We start from the raw sequence: 19,261 nt of genomic DNA, 5'->3' as shown, positions 1-19,261 counted from the left end.
GAGCCGTGCCAATCTTTCATTGCTGTTCCTTGTTCTCGCGAGTGACCATCAAGCGGCAAGTTGTGTGCAACCTCTCAGTCAGCTCTGCTCTGACAACGAACTATAACAGCATCATTCACACATAGCATCTTTAATTGCTGGGATGCGTGTCAAATCTCTGTCAGCGTTCAGCTAGAACACGCCTGGTGACAGACTTCCCGGCACGAAGCGTCGGCAAGGCAAAGGAACGACAACTGGTGGAGGGGGGGGGGAGACACAGAAATACATTGCTCATCTCTGTCCTCCAGCAGTCGAAGGGATTTCCAGACGGGAGACATTGTACAACTGCGAGATACGTGGTAGTGGGTAAGCCAGTTTCCATGCTTGCTTTCTTGTGAATACAGAGTGCTAATAAGTACTTTAAATAATTTCAAGTGCTTGCAAGTAGATTACAGGGCACTAGATTATTTTAATTTTTACGTGTATCCGGTGGATGTCACTATTCTTGAGTGAACAACGGGGGAAAAAGTGCGCTTTTATTTGCTGTACTTTATTTAACGAACAGAACATTCGTCGTGTTTTTCTGTCCCTATAAAAATAGTCCCAACATACGCAAAACGAAGTCCAAAGGACATATTAATGGGTTGTCATAGTAACGAGTAATAACGACATCACTGAAAACAAAAGGACGGTATTTTGAAACGAACAATTAGAATGTTCTCGAGGAACAGGAAGGATGAAATTACTTTAGATAATGAGAAATTATTTGCTTGGGTTGTCTTATTACAAAGACAGAAATTAAAATTACGTTGTGTGTGTCGGGAAAGCTGATCCTTTTCAGCAGAAGTCAGGTTGTAAGTGTAGACGGTTGTGTGTTTTATTTTTTGTTGGGAAATGAAATATTTAGGAAGTAAATTGCTTTTTTTTCTTTCTCAGTATCCATTTTAGGCATAATTCAGAATGTAATTTTAACACATGACAAGTATACAAGAGCCTCGGTGACGTATTTCTCACTTTATCGTCTTGCTCCCGTCTTTGAGAAAATTTTACGAGGGCAACCAATATACATGGCCCTACCTTTATAATCCGGACACCCTTCGTTGATAGATCCTATCCAAGCACTGCTTGTTAGACAACTAGAAATATGCTCGTAAGCCATCTAGGAGACAGTAGTATGATTGTGAATGTAAGATGCCTTAGTTCATCAGACTTCCAGTGCGGAATGATAATAAGGTATTGAAGATCCCTATATCTATGATGGGTGATGTGTTCTGCAAATGGAAGAGGACCGGTGCTGAAATCATCACGAAACGACCCGGAAAATACCCGACGCTGATGGAATGAGACAGGAGAACCCTGAAAAGAATCATCCGCTCAGAACTCAAATCGACGTTGTCGCAGCATACATAGGCCCTCAGCGAGACGATTGAGATGTATGGCTGCATCAGTAGAGTCCGATGCTGTGTGATATGGATTACTACGGTCTTGCAGCAACAAATAAGCTACCAATCACCCCGATTAATGCCAGACGCCGTCCAGCTTGGTGTTAAAACCCACCGTTCTTGGACAGTAAACCAATGGAAAGCTGTGCTTTGAAGTGGTGAGTTATGTACATGATCAACCGTGTCTGACAGTCATACATGGGTGTGTCGGATTCCGGACGAAAGCTACCTGCTGGACTGTATCGTCCCGACAATGAAGTTTAGTGGAAGCGGCGTGATGATTTGGGACTGTTTTGCCTGGAACCATTGGTTTTTTGGACAAAAACCATGAATGCTGAGGTCTCTCTAGACGTCACGGACAATAATGCGTTACCTACGTTGTAGCAGACTCGTAAAGGCTAAAGATTTCCTGTAAATAAAAGTTACTTGTAGATATGCAGGTATCTGGACATGTATACGTGTACAAGCCACTGGCTCGTGTTCTTGCCTAGTTCATGGAATAAAAAAATTTTTTTTCTGTACTTTCTTGGGAAATTACGAAATTAGAGCATTGTATTTTATTATGAATGTGATTATTAGATTTTTGTTAATGTAACTGTATTCAAAGAAAAGAAAGTGACAACGATTGATTAAACAGAAATTTGCAGGAAGTGAATAAAAAATTGAAACGTGCAGCAGATTTTGTTGAGAGAGGAATTGGGTGACTCAGCAAGCAAAAAACCCCCAAACTTGCAACACATTGTACTGGCACGGTAAATGGGATTAAATGCCATGTATAATTAAATAATTACCTTAATTTATTAATAGTTATAAAATTGCAGGCTAATCAGTTTCTTCGTGTTTTTGACACAGTGATGGATTCTTAACTAGAAAAATATTGCCGAAACTCATGAGCGCTGCTATCAAAATTAGATTTATCCATACGACGAAGTAATATTTAGAGAGCAAAAAATACATCGTTTCTCGTCTGCTATATTTTAGTTTTTCGTACAAATGGAGGTGCCCTATAATTAGCTCCAAAACGAGGGAAAATATGTTTTGCTGTGTCTTCTCCTATTATATTTTCACTTAGAATGCTTTATTGTTTTTCTAGATGAGTTTAAGTCACCAATACATTTGGAAAATTCCCCTTGGGCATGGTCCATGACATACCATGGAATGTAGCCAAGTGATAAAGATGGAATAGCGATTCTGGGTACTTACGGCCAGCATGTTGGGGGATGTTCCTTTACGTGTACAAGCCACTGGCTCGTGTTCTTGCCTAGTTCATGGAATAAAAAAAAATTTTTTTTTTTTTTTTCTGTACTTTCTTGGGAAATTACGAAACTGCGTGAAATTCAGATAACAAATAGACTTGAAGTTGTTACAAGTATCACTCAATAATGTGACCTAATATCGAACAGCTCATTCAAGACACAAACTCCATTAGCATTTTGCATTTAGGATATAAAGAACGGGATGTGACCTGAATATTGATCATTATTTTAGAGAGAGAGAGAGTGAGAGAGAGCGCGCGCGCCTCTTGCATCTTTAGAATTATGAATTAAATGAGACTGAAATAAAAATGTCCCCTCGGATATTTTTGGACCTCCTCGCCTATCCAAAATTATCGTAAATTTGGTCTGAGTCTCACTATAAGCAAAGACCTTGTGTTAGAACACTGGCCTTTATTCCAAATTTAATCCCTCAAAAAAAAAAAAAAATATATATATATATATATATATATATATCATGAACATCAAGCAATGTGGACCTATCTTCCTTTAAGAAGCGTTCCGCTTGTTCCATGCTCAGATCCTTAACATCTGTGCTTGCTCTGCAACTTTAGAGGTTCATCATTGTCCATTAGCTAGCTGGAAGCTGCAAGTGCCTCTCGACACATTTTCCTACACAAAATTCCATCATATCGTCTGTCTTATTTATTTAAAATCGTTTGCATCAGCCATAGTTTTAAACTTAAATAAGTTTAAAATCTTAAACTTATTTAAAATCGTTTGCATCAGCCATAGCTAAATGAACTTTATTTTAGACGCTATTGCAGACCCCTAAAAAGCTCGTATTAGGAGAACTCTTTATTATATACAGAAGGCACATTGCTGTATACAACTCCCTTCACGGCTACAAGCCAGGGGTTTACATAAAAGAAATTACACAACATAATAAACACACACGGAAAAAAAAATTTATGACTCCAGAAATGTTTGAACACTGGCGAGATGGATCCATGGCAGTGATGAATAGGTCCCCGGGAACGGATTCTATTGTCCTCTGACGTGGTCCTGGGAAGGAAGTCGACAGAGTACTTTCTGCCTATATTCCTTGTCGACTGCGAATTTGTAGAGGTCGCCGTCCAAGGACTGTATGTCTTGCAGCATTTGCGTGGGTAGGAACCGATCAGTTAGCTTTAATCGGTTTGGAATGACCTGTAGGATTGGATTAGCCCAAAGGCTTGAGACCGGGATCCTCCATCCGCACGTAGCCCAGAAATCTGGTACTGAAATAATGCCTACCATCATTTTGTGATGGCAAAGACGAGTCTTCTCTCGTGAATGATGGCAGGAAGACGTCTCATGTTGAGAGCTGCCGCCATCTTGGTGGGCCTTGGTGCAGGAAAAAGCCGAAATTTCCATATGGCCCACTTCAGTAGCCAGAATTCCCCCGCGAAAATCCGTCTAAGATGGGTCGTAGCAGTTGAAGTCCAGACTTCGGCGCCATAGAGTATGACCGGATAGACACATGTCTTAATATATCTGCACCCAACAGCCTGGTCATGGACATGCATGAGTTGTTTGATTATCCACCGGAGTCGACAGAACTTTATTTTCAAGTGGTCTATGTGGGGTAGAAGGGAGAGCTTTTGTTCGAAAATATTGCCCAGACCTGTATGTTGTTGTTGGACGGCAGAAATCACGGATCCTCTTAAAATGGGTTGCACTATTGTTGGGCTCAGTTTGAGAGAGAAAGTCAACTGTTTTGACTTCTCGGGATTGATGTGAAGTCCGAAACCGGAGAGAAAGGCCTCAAGGTTCCGGATTTTCTGTAGGATTAAGGCATTGATGTATTCAGCAGTGTCTCCAGGGCTGATGGGAGTAAACAGTTTTATGTAATCGGAAAAGGTGATGATATCAATTCGGTCCCTCACGAATGGCACGAGACCAGCTGAGAACAAGATTCCGGACAGGACCCCGCCTTGTGGGACTCCAGCTGTAATAATCCTGGTGTAGCGCAGATTACCATCGCGAACAATAATGGTCCTGTTCTCAAGCATTGTCAGAATTAATGGCGATCTCTGCGCTGCTAACTCATACCTCTATCACTGCCGCAGTGTGACCGGTCCCAGAAAGAACTTTTTTCAAACAACCCTTGTGTGTTAAAGGTAAATTGTAAAAAAAAAAAATACATGTGTGTGTGCACGCGCGCGCGCGCACACACACACACACACACACACACACACACACAGAAGCTGCAGTGTGTGTTAGCAGTTTGTCTTAACAAGAGCCTATGTTAAGACAAACTGCTTAACATGGGCTCTGGTTAGCAGTGGCAATGTATTTTGTACAGACGATTCAAATCGCATTTCAGTGATGCTAGGTTGTCACGACTTTGTGTGATTTACATCCACGTGAGTAGTCGGTATGTATGTTGTGTATCGTGTGAAAGTTCCCTTAAAATCTCCCTGGAATTTCAACGAAAGGATTTTCGAATTTCATGCACTTGAAGCCGATTCCAGAACAATGTATGCACGGATTGTTCAAATGTAGCTGAGTGAAACTCTTATTTATGTATTTGGGTGAATCGTTTATGGCGCGGAGAGAGGCCGTTGCTAGTAAAGCCTACCTTATCTTCCCCTGCTCTGCACAGCTGGAATGGAAGAGTAATAACAGGGAGCATTTCTGACTAAGTAGGAGCTTACTGTTAGTGATGCTGGGGATGAAATTGATCCCATTACTAAGGTCACTGCCGTGGTGGAAGCAACGATGTACGACACAGCTTCATTTATGAAATGGTCTCTCAAGTGGAAGCTCTTCCGAAGTAAACGACTAGGAAACGATTACTGATCTGTCTCTGTCTCTCGGACATATTTGTTATCAACTAGCTTGCGTCGGGCTGCCTTAAATGCTTACGATGGCATTTTCTTCCTGAACATCGATCATTGGGAATCGCTGGAAAATGAATATTGGGGGAGATAATGGATTCCAGTGTTTGGTGAAGAATCCTCTTACAATAGTTCCATAGTGATGCGGTGTATGTTGTTTGAGCTGAGTACAGAAACTTGGCGATTTCCGGCAGCTACTTTTATGGTAAATTCATATTCTGATTGCACATAAATTGGCTCCCTTAGAGAAATGATCGCAAGTCAGTCTTGTACAAATTAGCCTAACGGAATTCTGTTACGAACAGTACAGTGGCTGTGCCACTTGCTTTCTTTTTGAATAGCCTGGATACAGTTTCTGTTTCCAGACTGACATTTATTATATCTGTGAGGACAGCAGTTTCGAAGGGCTTTTCAAGCTGTGGCTGAGTTAGTCAGTCACCACCTTTTTTATTTACGCATCGACAAAACCTCGACCAAGTATAGTGACTGCACTCCATCTAATGAAAGGCCGACATTGAAACAGTGCATAGTCAATAGTACTTGAGTGTCTCAAAGCAATAGTTACCTGAGTAATAAGAATGAGCCATAGGAAGGATCTAGTGAAATATCCAGATGAATTCAAGAGTAGAAACTCCGGGTAAAGCTGTTCGAGAACACTGGAGGAATCTTAGAGCAGGCAGCAGGGTAAGACGATAACACCAGTCCAAATACTATTATTTGCTTTTACCAGGAACCCTTAATGGTTTTGAGATAAAGGAGTGAGATCCTTATAACCTATCTTCCATTTGAGAAGAACTGTCTTTCTTTTAAGACAGGTTGACGAATAGCTGAATGAGAAAGACGTGATTAAATCTTCATAATTTGGCTAGTAATAACTCTAAACTGGAAGTTCCATTGAGCATCATCATCTTATTTTTGAAGTGAAACTTCTTTAGGCGCTCCCCAGGAAGCTTTCACATGGCAGTAACATGCGTCCGTGGATTGACAAAAATCGCTACGAAAATGCGACACGAAATAATTTATCGCTTCCCACCATTGTACCACTTCGTACCAGGCACGAGCGACGCATGACGCAATCAGTACCCCTACAGCGCGGCCACTGTGTAACTCGCACGCGTGTCACGTTAAAGTTTTAAATCGTTATATCTCAACTTCTAGTAGTCCTATTTTAAAATTTTCAAAACAAAAATATTTCTTTCTTCATTCTCTACTGTATTTCACAAAAAAGAAAAAAATTATAATTCAACATGTCTAGAGACTAATATTAGAGCACGTATACGTGCAATGCGACCACCGAAACCACCTCCATTGAGTACAAAGGAGAGATCTGTAAAACATTTGTAATAAACTTGTAAAACAGTTGTAAAATATTAAACCAATGTAACGTTGAAATAATAAACGTTTCGAAATATTCTAAAAAAGTTTCACTTAACTTCGCTATGCGTGCTCGGCACACAATTTTATTATTTTATATTTTTCGTTTCGATGGTGTCTCTCAAGTCTGTTTTCGCCTTCCTTACCTATACCGGTAAAATATCAATTTATTTTGAACATTTTTGTGTTATTGACGTACTGACTTATAGAAACTCTTGCGCATTCTTAGTTTTTCAAGGTATAGTGTTCAACATCTAAATTTTTATTTGGAAAGTAGTGTAGCATGTTCTTGTAGATTCCCAACTGAACGGAGCTGAATAAAAATGCAACAATTATTATATAAGGTTGTTCCAAGGCATTTAAAAAAAATGAGAGTTCAAATCACTTTTGACATTTAGACTTAGTAATTAGCAATAACAAAAAATTATAACGTAAATTCTTCATTCCTACTAACACAGTTGGTAGGATTGTCGTCCTCTCACACCGGGTGGAAAATACCCGTGTTCGAGTCCCGTATGGGCCTTTTTCACAACGTGGCTGAGTTAATCAGTCTGAGGCGAGGACAGCATGGTTTTTTATCCTGGAAACTAGAGTTTTTTTCTTCCAGAAAACGGAAATTGGATTTCAGAACACACGCAATTTAGACAATATACACGGGGCAATATGGCCTTAGTAGCTGATGCTCCTAAAACCCTACAACAACAACCATCCTTATGAAACTACCTTCAAGGGCGAATTTATACTCCCGGTGACAAGTGTAGATTATTCTCCCCCCCCTTCCCCGACGACTATACTCTTAATAACGTATTCGAAAATACTGGCGTGCACTCATAGGCACTTGCCTTTTCTGCCTATTAGTAAATCCACTTCTAGTAGTAGTTGAACGGCAGAAATTTTTTTCTCTGAAATTTAGCTTGAGGCAACGAATATTCAGATATGAAACGGAGAAAACTCATGGAAATTGGAGAAAGCTATCCCATAGAACTTCCTAAACGATATAAAAGCATTCGTTGTTCTATCCAGTTAACTTCCTAAACGTTACTTTTCTGGTTAGCAGACTGGAATGAGTTTCCATTTCTCTGCTTTTCATCTGCAGATTTCTTGGAGAAAAGTTCTGTAATGGAAGCTGAAAGGGTGAATAAATTGGGAGAAAAAAGTAACACATTTTCTTTATCTCTCAGAGCTTGGAATTGTATTTCAAATTAACTTATTTACTCTCAAAATGTAATGCGGGTATCATGACTGTTTTTCTCAAATTTTAGATCCGGTAAAAATTTGAAATGATAATTTATTTTTTCTGCTGGAAATACTCTGTTTCTTCTTTTTTCTGGAAATGCTGAGTTAGAAATAAACCGTGCTAGTTTACAGAAAATTAGGAAGAAAAGACCTAATTTTAAAACAAAATTAATGGAATCAATTGCCTTGCGCATTTGCAGACCTGAACTTTTAACGAAAGTGGCAGAGTGCTATTTCTGATGACGTCAGAGCTAGTTTCACATATGACACTAGCTCTGACGTTTTCTGTTTACCCAGAGATGTTGTTGGGATGGAAATGAATAAACTGTGCATCATAGTCTAAAAAAAAATTAGACCGACACTACCATTCTATAATATCAACTGCCTGCCAGTGGTCAATTGAACAACTGTCCTACTTTATTCAGCACTTACGAAGAAGAGGAGGGGCAAAATACTGGTGATTGTACTGTCCCCTTGTTTTTTAGACTGAATTTGCCGGTTTTGAAAAATAAGTACATCGAGTAATGAATTTATTTATTTTTTTCTTCTTCTTTTTTTGGCAGGCATACCGCAGTTTGGCCGTGCTAGTTGATATTTCTATACAAACGTTCTACATAGAAATTGAAATAAGAGGCCCTCCATATTTGAAACAGTAAAAAGAATCGATAAACAGATCGTTATTTTTCTTGTAAACAGAATTTTATGGTGTTTCTTCTAGCTTGTGTTGCCGTGGTAGGATAATTATTCAGAATCGCTGAATTCCTCTTGAGAAAGTGGATATTTTAATGACTTTGATGCCAATCCACGTAAATTTCACTCACTGCTTCACTTTTTTGGTAGTAAATACAATGTCAAAGGTTTTATCTAATAATTAATTATCTCCAGATAATTAAGTCTGGTTTTAAATACCATATTTACGAGCACACATGCTCGCAAGGTAGGTGACCTGCAGCACATCTGTCATGGTATCGATCGCAGAAAATGCAGAAGAGTTCTTTTTTCCAGGGTTCAGAGAGAACTCGCCAGCGATATATGAAGTTATATCGCTGGCGAGTTCAAGCACACTGAAACAGGTCAATGTGCTTGGTGTTAAACGAACTGAAGTACCGGACATACATGCACAGACAGAGAGAGAGAGAGAGAGAGAGAGAGAGAGAGAGAGAGAGAGAGAGTTTTTTCGTGTTAGAAACATTCTAGCGAGGTTAGATGCACGAGGGATTTTATTGCATTACGGAATATGTATGTTGCGCATCCAGAAAAGAAAAAAAATCTTTCTTTCTGAGTGATTGACTGACTCTAGTGATATGGAAATGAGCTGTGTTACAGAAACTGTTTCAATACTTGGAGGAATTCACGTTTTCGAAATTATCATTCCACTACAATTTATGGGTGTACCTGTTGTAATTCGGCGCATTATGGCCATGTTGCTCTTGCGCCGTAAAGCCTACACACAAACAAACTGTTGTAATTCAACCATAAATAAGGCGGACTTGAGAGCAGGATCCGCCTTTGATACATTGCTGGTTAACACTTTTTTTTCGATGTAGTAATATAATTAGATTTAGATGAATCTATTATGGCGCTTATTAACATACATACAAACAGGGCCGTACCGAGTCATTTTAGTACCCGAGGCAAGAATGAAAAATTGCGCCCTACTGTTAATCATGGCAACGTTGGCAATTATTTAATCTTTCTTTTGGCTCCCCTTTCAGTGCCGACCGGGCTAGCCGAGTGGGTAAAGTACCTGCCCGGCAACCCAAAGGTCGCGGGTTCGATTCTCGCCTCGGGCTTGGATCAATGTACTGCAAAAACCTTAGGAGGTGCAATATGGCCACAGAAGCCGATGCGCCAACAACTACCAAATCAAAAAATCAAAAACCCCTTTCAGCTTTTAATCTGAGGCAAGCGCCTCGTTCGCCTCACCCTCGGCACGGCTCTGCATACAAACAGTAAGGCGGAATATTTTGTAAAACGGTTGGAAGAAACTTACCTGTGTAGCATCTGATTATTATAAACATCACTGCTGTTGTCCGCACACTTTTTAAATCTGTTTTGTTTTGCACGTTCAATTCATGCCGTTTTATTAAATTGGGAAGGGCTTCTGAATAGGTTTGGTAGGATAGTATATAAAGAGAAGCGAGATGATTAAGAAAAAAATACGCTCCACGCAGTTAAATTCTGATCTCGGGAAAAACAAGAAATTATTAGACATTATATACCAACACCTCACGGTCTTGGCTACCTTGCTGCTAATTATAAAAACAGACAATCAAGCAAGTACCTACATCGTGCATGAACTTGAAATGGCTTTTTCAGAAGTAACTGCTCTAATTCCTAATTCTTACAAACGTAACTTCGCACGTAACGTTTTTTTTATTTTTCTCAGTTAGGCCTTATAAATTAAAGATAAATATTTATTTTCGTATTTCGAAAACTAGCAGATAGTATTATGCACATCCGTATGCAAACTCTGTGCTAATCAATAGACAGCAGCACATTTAATTTCTTATCTAATGTCTTAATTCACAAAGCATACTAAAATTATCCTAATATGCTTCTGAAGCGTCTGTTTGCGTATTTTATTGTTTGTCTTTCGTAACAGTAGCCTAACAGTGCTGTTATTTCCACTTTCTTTCTCTTCAACAGTTAGTCCCCCGGATGTAACCGAATTCTTAGCTCGACATTGCCATCAAAAGGCAGTTAATGATCTTCCGTCTCACATTTAAGTGCTGCGAACTATAAGAAGTCTATTTTTATTTTCTTTTGTCTCCAGAAGGTTTCCCGATGTTCAAAAAGCGATACGTAAGAAAACAAATAATGGAAGAGCAGGAAAATCGACATTTGCTACAGCCGACTGGCCGAAGACGGTAGTCGTTAAGAAGAATAGTCCTCCCCTATCTCGTTACTACGTGTTTACTGTCTCGATACCGTAAGTCGGGTCTGCTGTAAAACGTGTACACCAAAAAGTTCGACATTGCTGCACAGTTTTAGTTACTGAACTCGATAAAAACAAAACACGAATGGGCCTTTCATAGAAAGGCCCATAGAACCAAGTTCAGCTCTTTAGCAGACGTTAAGAGACATCGACTGTATTTAATTCTAAATCCTCCGGTGAATTTGGTGCTACTTCAAGGGTTCTCCGGGTTTTCCACAAGACAAATTTGTTTGATTGAGTTCTTTTTTTCTAAACTGATTTTATCCGTACCGAAGGAATATGTTAATCTACACTTTCAGGATGTACACTGCCTCACAAAAATATTAAATTTACGCTGATGTAAAAGACGAGGAATAAATACAAAAACTCGAATAAATTTTTAAATACAAATGACAACAGTCAAATATTCGACATTTACGAAACAAAACATCTGCCTCACCTGTAAAAAAAAGTTCCGAACAAATTGCAAATCGGTAGCGAGATAAAAACAGGCTGTTTTTGGATTCTCTGTGACATGGTTTTATGGTCTAGGCCGGAAGAATAGCCGTACTAGTCATTTTGTTTCCGTGTAGAACTTTCACTGTGTAAAGTATCGGGATGAAATCCTTAGGTTTGCCCTTTTGGAACTGGCCCGAACTTTCTTTGATATATCCGAATGGTCAAAGCAGGAGTACATTAGTAGATGCGTTTCAATTGACCGTGGTTCGAACCAACGCAACCGCCAAATGTAATAATGCTCTTGTATTCCCTCTCTTGTAAACTCCTAACATCATGCAGCTATACCGGAATAAAAACAAATTTATTTAATGGTCAATTATGCATATCTTCACAGAGCTCTCTTATTGAATCTGAAAAGGGAGATTACGGTCCCTGTGAAATGACCAGCAAGATTCATAGAGTGCAGCCAGCATGCCTGGGGCAGTTTTGACAGGAGCATTGCTGGTCACAAGCCACTTCCGACAAATCTCATTGTGTTTTCATCAGTCTTTACGCAAGAATGAGAATTGTTACACTCAAAACTAATTAACAGTCGCATTCTCAGCACGAAGAGTCGATGTCATGCCAGTAGCAATCCACTGAGATCGCACTCCTTATTAGAGTATGCTTTCAAGGATTATCGACGTGTAATTTTTGGCCCCTTATGATTCATCTGCATAACTCTAACTTTGGATTGTCTGGTCTTCGTGCATTTAGGACAATATTAGGACACATTAAATCTAATATCATATTGACCTTCCATCATAATCTGATAAAGTGCGTGCCTTCGTGGGTAGCACAGTAGTTGTAATCGTCCTCCCACACCAATGGGAAAGGTCTGAGTTTGAATCCCATTCATGAAGTGAAAGAATTTTTATGGATTTTTTTTCTCAACGTGGCTGAGGTGGGTTTTTTTTTATTATGAAAACCCCAAACACGAGAGGTATTATAACCTATAGTACTTAGTACTCTGCTTGGATTGGAGGTTGAGAATACGAAAGAAGATATTTGTTGACATTAGACTTGAACTTCTGTAGACTGTAATTTTCAGGAAATGCGTATGAAGGAAGGTTGTTCTAGAAAATGGCAGTTGAATGAATAAATGAGGAAGATGAAAAGTTGGTTCTGTGAGTTTGAAGTTGGACAGTGAATGGACGTTGGCTGGTGGCGGCATGTGTTCGGACTGTTTTGAAAGAGAGAGCAGGAATTATAGAAGCTAATTCAGAAGAACAGTGCCCATGGAAGTATCTGTAAAAAAGGCATGCAGCAGAAACAGTACGTCTATGAGACAGCGAGTGGAGAGTCTCTGTTAGAGATGAATCATTAATTAACCTAACTGCCCTCTTCTGAATGGAATCAAGAAACCTGAGAGAGGTTTTGGGGACGCCGCCCCAGATGTGGGAACAATATTCCGTGGTAGGGCGGATTTGCGATTTGTAAAGAGTGAACATCTGTTTGGAAGAAAAGTGACGCTGAGAGCGAAAGAGAAAACCAAGTTTTTTAGATGCAGAGGAAGCAATATTTGTAATGTGTTTGTGCCAAGAGAGATTAGAAGTCAGGGTAATCCCAAAAGAGATATATCATTTTGCCTAGAAATCGCAGTGGCACCAAATATAAGCATAGGAGCAGAAGAATCCTTTTTGCGAGTTATAAGACAAGATTCAGTTTTAGGATTGAAATCAACTAAGTTGTCTTTGCCCCACTGGAGATCGGCATTTAAGGAATTGGTAGCGGATAAGTTGAAGCTGATTCGAGAAGTTGAAGCTGATTGAGCAGGGCAAGGTTTTTCAAAATGGAAAGTGGAATGAAATGTGCTATCATCGGCAAAACTATGGATAGGATTTCCAGTCAATGGAAGAAGGTCATTAATAGACAAGAGGAAAAGAGTGGGGAAAAACTGAACTTTGGGGGACACCAGCATTAGTGGAGAAGTTAGAACACAGAGAGCCATCTACCATCACCGTCAGTGAGCGGTCAGAGAGAAAACTAGATAACCAATTCCAAAAAACAGTTGGCAAACAATAAGATGAAAGCGTGTTTAAAAGACCTTTATGCCAAACACGATCGAAAGCCTTTGAAATGTCAGGAGCAACTGCTTGTTTTTCACCAAAATGTTCGATTGAATTTGTCCATAAATGGGTAAGATAAGCCAGAATATCACCAGTGGATCGACACTGACGGAATCCATACTGGCGATCGTTGATCAGACGGAAGGTTTCTAGGTAGTTTAAGAGTTGGCGGTTAATTGATTTCTCCATTACAGTAGACCCTTGATTTTTCCGGGATGAATGGTAAAAAAATATTCCCGGATAATCGATTTCGCGGTTAATCCGAAATACAGCAAGTCCCGGACATACGTAAGAGATATGATCTAGGACTTCTTACGTAAGGCGAGATTTGCATAACTCGGGAGTAACTAATAAAAATATTGCTGCTATATCCCTGATATGCCAAAAGTACAAAACCCACATAATATCCTCAGAAGAATGAAGAAAAATAGTTATATATTTTTAATAAATTCAATTAAAAACTTTATCAGGGGACAGCGGTGAAGTAGCCGGAGTGGCACATAAGAAAAGAAAACATAAAAATAAGAAAAAAACGCATGTTATTGTACTGCAAAATTTGGTATGTATTTCGTAGCCTTGGTTAGTATTATACTTGACCTTCATTGGTGCCGACCACTTCTCGTATTCTGTCTTTCTCCTTTATTGTGTTCACCGTTGCCACTGACAAATCTGAATTCCGCGCTATACTTGTTAATGTCTGGCCATTTTCATACATTCTTATTATTTTAATTTTATGATCCAACTCGATCGCTTTCCTTTTCTTGATAGACTTACTAGTACCGCTGTCACTTATACTCTTAGTGGGCACCATGATAACGGTTAAAACGAAATTTTCTGAAAAGAACTTCACAGGAGTTAGTCGAAAACTCACTATTATCAACCCACGCGCGTTCACATTTTACTAAAGCACATTTCTGGAGGTCACTGCCATAAAAAAAATTGTGCTTTCCGAGTTACTGGACTTTTCTGTTAGTGCATCTAATTATAAACGGGTATTAAACTCGATAGCTGGAATTCTTCGAGTTGTTACATTATGGTGAAATGTGTGTCCCCTTCAGCAAGTCCTAATATGCGTAAGTCGGGGACTTGCTGAATCGAAAAATGTTCAGCAACCTACCTAATAAGTATGGCGATAGATGAAGAACTTCACATGCGCTACTCGCTGTCAATACGCTGCTTCCCTTTATTTTTTACAATGTCGCGTATGGTTGGTCACCAACATTATAATGGTTTTTTAGAGATTTAATGGATGCACCGTTTTCAAGCAAAACTCTTGCGTTTTCCCACCATTTTCGCGATTTCTAAACAAACAAAAAAATTTACTATAAAAAAAAAAAATTCTGACATGCATAACGAAACAAAATTTATCCTTTTGCGCTGCACACAACAATCGACGCACTATCAAACTAAACATTGTCTTTTTTTTTGAGCGGCGGGTGTAACGACAGCAGGGGGTTGCTAGATAATAGGCACACTAATCTCCTAATGACGACTTATAACGTCGCTTATTTACGACTTCCAAAATATCTGTTTATACCTATTATATTTATTACTTGAATTTTATGATTTCTGGTTGTGTGTGTGTTTTTTTTTTTTTTTTTTTTTTAATTTGGAATCTTGAAGTGTCCCGGTTAATCCGATCCCGGTAAATCGAGAGTCTGCTGTATTTAGAAAGAGTATGAGTAATTGCAATGGGACGATAATTGGATGGGAGGGACTTGTCACCCTTTTTAGGAACTGGCTGGATATGAGCAAATTCCAAGCAGAAGGAAAAACACCTCTGTAATAAGAAAGTGAAAAAAGGCGGCAAAGATTTTGAGCACAGGTTTTGAGAACAAGTGGAGGAATACTATCGGGACCTGGAGCTTTCTTATCATCGAGATTCGACAAAATCCCTTTGACGGAAGACCACAGGAGGCATTGAATGGATCGTATTGGGAATGGTGGGAGGTGTTTTACCAAGATCATTAATACATGAGTTCGAAGAGAAATGGGATGCTAGCAGGTCAGCTTTATCCTTGGCTGAAGTGACAACAGAACCATCTGGTTTTGACAGAGGTGGGAGCAGAGATGGACAGAAGTTGCGGCCAATAGCTTTGGCATGAGACCAGAATGCTCGGCTACCATTAGGGCAAGAAGCAAGTTTTCTACTCTTAGCCTGTTCAAAATCTAGTTTGGACTGATTAATAACTGCTTCACAATTGTTGCGAGCTTTGGTGTAGGCAGAAAATGAAACTGAAGAATTGGAAACAAGCCAATTACGATATGCAGCATTCTGCTCTTGAACAACCTTAGCACATTTATTGGAAAACCAAGGTTTAGATAAAGGACGAGATTTTAGAGTGGAGTGTGGAATAAAGGTTTCCATTCCTACAAGAATAATTTCACTGACACGATCTGAGCAAACGTTGACATCAGAAGTTTTGAAACAGTAGTCCGACCAAGGAAAGGAAGAAAAGAAATCTCGCGTGTTATCCCATCTTGCATTCTTGTAATGCCAAACAACACGAGGTTGGGAATAGCCATGAGATAAAGGCTCCATTGAAGAAGAGACAATCTTTAAGCTGTGAACTTAGGTACCTAAAGGACCACTCACTTCGACCGTGTACTTGGGTTGTTTGTGAGAAAAAGATCAAGCGTGTTGGCTTGTATGGTTAGAATTGTCAGGTATTCTTGTGGTAAATGAACAATCTGTGCAAGGTCATTAGAAATTGCAGAAGCCTCAGCATCTCGACCAGCTGGGTTGGTGTGACTAGAAAACGGAAGCCAGTTGGATTTGTGAACATTAAAATCACCAAGGAAAATTACCTCACTGGTAGGAAAGTTGGACTGGAGAAAGTCAAGTTGCAAAGAGAGGAAGTCAAAGAGCTCCAAGTGATTAGTGGAGTTTGGAGAACGGTAGAGACAACAGATGAATTTGACACAGTGAGGTAGAGAGATTTTAAGCCAGAAAAGATCGTAGAGAGGAGATTCCAAATTACCAATTCCCTGACAGGGAATATCGGAACGAACATACCGGTATGCACAAGTACCACCTTTGAGGCGAAAGGAATCATACAGTGAATAATTTGGGTAACTGAGATGAACAGTAGTTGAATCAGCCGGTAACTGAGATTCTGTCAGAAAAAGTACATGGGGTTTGGCAGACTGTATGGGGGAGATTTATTTTTTATTCTTTATTTTATTTATCTCTTATCTTTTTATTTATTTAAACTTATATCTCACACAAGATTTCTACCCTTATTTATATTTATTTAGATTTTTCTTACTTGCCCTCACACCTACAAGGCCCCGCCTTTTGCCACCTGACTGCTATACTCTGTATATATCACAGAAGATTCTCAAGATCTTGAGGGTAAACAGATACTTCCATGGGCACTGTTCTTCTGAATTGGCTTCTATAATTCCCACTCTCTCTTTCAAAACAGTCCGAACACGTGCCACCACCAGCCAACATCCATTTACTGTCCAGCTTCAAACCCACAGAACCAACTTTTCATCTTCCTCATTTATTCATTCAACTGCCGTTTTCTGGAACAGCCTTCCTTCGTACGTATTTCCTGAAAATTACAGTCTATAGAAGTTCAAGTCCGATGTCAACAAATATCTTCTTTTGTCTTCTCAACCTCCAACCCAAGTACTGTAGGTTCTAATACCTCTCGTGTTTGGGGTTCACATAAAAAAAAAAAAATCTTTTGATTCCCGTGATCAGAGACCAGGATTCTCTCATTAAATTGTGTGAGAGCAAACTGTTAACTAGGCAAGCAAGGCGTGTGTTACTTAGAATAACAGGAATCAAAGTGAAAAGAAAACATGAAATTTATTACATACACATATACAACATAATACACAATTAAAAAGCATACAGTCCTAATATACAAAGTCGGCTCAGAGATACCTTGCACATATTATTCTAATTACAGTTTCCATTTACTAGTTAATCTGAGTTGACCATTATATGAAAACACCTGATTCATTCTTCTTGCCCTAACTCACTCCTAACACTTGTGCATTCACTATACTTTTTTTCATTTACTCCTGGATACAATTCTGTTTCATATATTAACGATTCAAATATGCTACATTTATCATTCAGCTCTGTGTTCTCACCACACTGTTACAACATACTTGTTAGCCAATCTTCAGTATCCTAAAGTCCCTACTTGTTATTAGTCATTCAGATAAACCAAATAAATCTTCATCAATTAAAATACTATATTCAGAGTTGCTCCTATAACTCAATTATCTATCATTAAAACATATTCAGAATCCCTCTTTATAAACTTACTACCCTTCTAACACATTATAGCTATTTGTACATCAATTTCATCTCTTACTCTTTCCTTCGTTTCCCTTGCATTATACATTAACCCTTTTTAACATAATAAACTCTGTTTAGTATATCTACCTCAGAGATAATTTATCTTTCATTTTCCTTTCTAGGGCTTAACCCCCCTTTTCATTATTATTTTTATTTTTTTTTTTTTCCTGTTTATACTCCGGGACGACCAAACGGTCAGAGGAGTTCACAAGAGAGACAGAATACAAGAAACAGCACCATATTCAGTAGTCACGGGCTTGAACCCCGGTCATTCAAGGCACGTGTACTTATGCACCCGCGCGCCTGACCACTAGGCTACGGCGGCCTATTTCACTAACAGTCCTTCTTGTTAACTTACAGTACTTAATATATCGCTCACCTACTTCAATCTTTTTCCTTTCTTTTCCAGGGAGGTTTCAGGCTTCCATCTTGGGCTCTCCAGGCTATCTTGTAAGGGTTTCTTTTATCTGCTTTCTCCTGAATCTGCTTCAGATAATTTTCCGTAACTTTTGGCTGCATGGGTCTGGCGTCCTTTCTCCTGCTTTGAATACATAACTCTCCCTTTACTACAGATCATTCAGATGTATCTTTCTCCAAGAAGTCGTTACCTTTCCTGGTTCACTTAACTGTCTTTCATAACCTTTTGCTTATCATCTTTAGCCTTCCCGTTACTTTTCTACTTTTAATTATTTTTCCCCTTTCCGTCTAGGGCCCTTTTTTTGGCACTCCCTACATTTCTGCACTGCCCGACTTACTTTTCTCACTCTGTCTCTGCCATCACCCCTTTAGCCACACTCTCTCTTACACTTGCCACTTCTGTCTTTCTCACACTGCCTCACTTCACCCTGACGACCCTAACTTTTTCTACACCGTTTGAACCGCCTTCCCCATCCTCTCTACCAATTCCAGGAATTCACCTAATCGTCAGACTTTTCTATTCGTTAAAGAATTTACCATAATTATTTTGCTCCGTGTTCAAGCCAAGCCTTTTCCCGTAATTTCCTTGTTTAGTTCTCAGGGTAACACAACCCTTTCATGTTTGCCGTCGTCTCCCAGGATAGCCATTTTCGTCTTTTCACATTTGCGAAAATGTTGACAATTTACCAAAAAGCCGCCACAGTGACCTGGTCTTTTTTTCGACCCAAACGCTAGCCCATCTGGACTTATGTCCAGATGCCGCATAGATCAGACGCGTCTTAATCACCCGCATTTCACCGACCCATTGTTCTGTTTCCAGTAACCCTTTTCCGCTCATTCACTAATGACCACTCCTTCCCTAGTGTGGGCGGCTGTTCTTTGTTTACTGTCACTTCACCCTTTTTTCTCTCA

At 39.4% G+C, this 19,261-nt stretch overlaps 1 protein-coding gene across 1 annotated transcript in view; it reads left to right on the top strand.

Annotated features, from left to right (window-relative positions):
* Positions 1-246: 246 nt before the first annotated feature.
* LOC150086021 (N-acetylglucosamine transporter UNC93A-like) overlaps positions 247-19,261 on the top strand; it is a 189,182-nt gene continuing 170,167 nt past the window's right edge. Inside the window, exon 1 of the mRNA XM_090374338.1 lies at positions 247-345. The gene's annotated coding sequence lies outside the window, so the exon portion shown is untranslated. The remainder of the gene's footprint in view (positions 346-19,261) is intronic.

This window comes from Mastigoproctus giganteus, chromosome 5, assembly GCF_048544385.1.
Source record: "Mastigoproctus giganteus isolate SK-2022 chromosome 5, ASM4854438v1, whole genome shotgun sequence".
In the NCBI taxonomy this organism is placed as follows: Eukaryota; Metazoa; Arthropoda; class Arachnida; order Uropygi; family Thelyphonidae; genus Mastigoproctus; species Mastigoproctus giganteus.
Note: the sequence above shows the minus strand (reverse complement) of the source record. Positions and strands in the feature narration are given on the sequence as shown.